Source organism: Archocentrus centrarchus (genome assembly GCF_007364275.1).
Source record: "Archocentrus centrarchus isolate MPI-CPG fArcCen1 chromosome 18 unlocalized genomic scaffold, fArcCen1 scaffold_23_ctg1, whole genome shotgun sequence".
Taxonomy (NCBI): domain Eukaryota; kingdom Metazoa; phylum Chordata; class Actinopteri; order Cichliformes; family Cichlidae; genus Archocentrus; species Archocentrus centrarchus.
In genome coordinates this window covers 916,715-919,038 of record NW_022060145.1, presented here as the reverse complement: position 1 = coordinate 919,038, position 2,324 = coordinate 916,715, and the positions used below count along the sequence as shown (strand labels likewise).

Sequence of the window (2,324 nt, the reverse complement as noted above, 5' to 3'; positions counted from 1 at the left end):
CAACACTGACACACCAAGGACTAATGCTCGTTTTCTTTTTGTTTTTCAGGCCATAAGAAAGTATAGAAAGTAGGTACATCCATTATAAATATGACATTATTTAACTCTGTCTGTTTTTTTGCTAAATTCACAATCACAATAGTATAAGATTAGTTTTTACAAAAATCCTCTTCTGGCTCTTAACATCAGTGCAGTCTTGGCTGACCACCCCAGGTCAGGCTGGTGAAGTTGACCTCAGAAATGTCTGAGGTCAAAAGGGGGATTGTTGGAAACTAGTTTTTATGAAGTTTCATGAGGTTCATGGTATATGTTTGTCTTTACTAAATGTACATTTACTTCCCTGAGAAATTTGTCTGGAAAATAATATAACTGAGTAAAATACACAAGTACATAATGTTTTAGGTCAGATTGTTCCTGCTATGTCGCCATTGTATCAATAACAGAAGCAAGGACTCCTGAGTGGAGTGGTCAACAAGACTAAACATGATAAAGGAACCCTTGGAGGGAGAAGCAGCTGTGGAATCCTTTTTCTCTGTCTTGCACATTTCTTGTTTTGTATAATGATGTAACCAAGACTGATAAACTGTGACTATATGAAACTGTAAGCTGAATTAGAATCTGCCAGTACTTCATGCCATCTCACACGGGCATGGCATGCAGTCTGGTCCAGATATCTGTAAACTGTTTGAAATGGCTTAATTAAATGTAATAATTGGACTCCTTATTCCGTTGTATTGTCTCATTCCTGTTTGATAAATGAACATGCCGGAACCTGGGAGGATAAGCTGGTTTTTTTAGGTTCCTTCAGAGCCAAGCGTAACGATCTTATTCAGGCCGTCTCATCTCTGCACGCTGCCTAATTAAGGTAAATACAATGTGAACTTTGCTTCAGTGACTCTTTGTTCAGATGTCGGGTGAACAGGGTCTGTGTAACATCAGAAATCTATCTTAACTAATGCACCTGTAAAATATGAATTATGCAGCACTCACACTCTGTTGTGGTGTCTCTCCTGATGTCCTGTGTTCATGCAGGTGGATGTGACCATGGAGGAGCCACAAAGGAGGAGGAGCTTTGATGCCAGGTCAGTTGTGAGCCACAGGGGTCATCATCTTTGTTATTGTTTAAGTTTTAAGGTGTTGTTGCTCGTGTGTTAACTAATCTTAATGAGGAGCTGCCTGTAGTGAGGGCAGTGAGTTTGTGTTACCTCACTTGTATTTTTCTGACATTTGACAAACAGAAATGTATTTCAGGCTTGATTAAATTAAGCTTTTTAAAATTGCATTAACACTGCCCATTTTACTGTGTGATTGGCTGGAATATGGGTTGTTATATTTGTTTGTTTTCTTGTTATAATATAAAATAGCTCTTTTTTCAACGCTAAAACTTTTGACTGGTACTGTACAGGTGCTGGTCATAAATATATATAAATATAATTAGAATATCATGAAAAAGTTGATTTATTTCAGTAATTCCATTCAAAAAGTGAAACTTGTATATTATATTCATTCATTGCACACAGACTGATATATTTCAAATGTTTATTTCTTTTAATTTTGATGATTATAACTGACAACTAATGAAAACCCCAAATTCAGTATCTCAGAAGATTAGAATATTAATTAAGACCAATACAAAAAAAGGATTTTTAGAAATGTTGGCCAACTGAAAAGTATGAACATGTACAGCACTCAGTACTTAGTTGGGGCTCCTTTTGCCTGGATTACTGCAGCAATGCGGCGTGGCATAGAGTCGATCAGTCTGTGGCACTGCTCAGGTGTTATGAGAGCCCAGGTTGCTCTGATAGTGGCCTTCAGCTCTTCTGAATTGTTGGCTCTGGCGTATCACATCTTCCTCTTCACAATAGCCCATAGATGTTCTATGGGGTTAAAGGTCAGGCGAGTTTGCTGGCCAATTAAGAACAGGGATACCGTGGTCCTTAAAGCAGGTACTGGTAGCTTTGGCAGTGTGTGCAGGTGCCAAGTCCTGTTGGAAAATGAAATCTGCATCTCCATAAAGGTGGTCAGCAGCAGGAAGCATGAAGTGCTCTAAAACGTCCTGGTAGACGGCCGCGTTGACCTTGGACCTCAGAAAACACAGTGGACCAACACCAGCAGATGACATGGCACCCCAAACCATCACTGACTGTGGAAACTTTACACTGGACCTCAGCCAACGTGGATTCTGTCCCTCTCCTCTCTTCCTCCAGACTCTGGGACCTTGATTTCCAAAGGAAATGCAACATTGACTTTGATCAGAGAACATAACTTTGGAGCACTCAGCAGCAGTCCAGTCCTTTTTGTCTTTAGCCCAGGCGAGACGTTCC

At 39.9% G+C, this 2,324-nt stretch overlaps 1 long non-coding RNA gene across 1 annotated transcript; it reads left to right on the top strand.

Moving 5' to 3' along the window:
* Positions 1 to 630: 630 nt before the first annotated feature.
* Positions 631 to 2,075, top strand: LOC115775061 (uncharacterized). The gene is made up of 3 exons (XR_004019260.1): positions 631 to 865; positions 1,033 to 1,082; positions 2,018 to 2,075. It is a non-coding gene; the product is annotated as an uncharacterized LOC115775061 (long non-coding RNA).
* Positions 2,076 to 2,324: the final 249 nt, after the last annotated feature.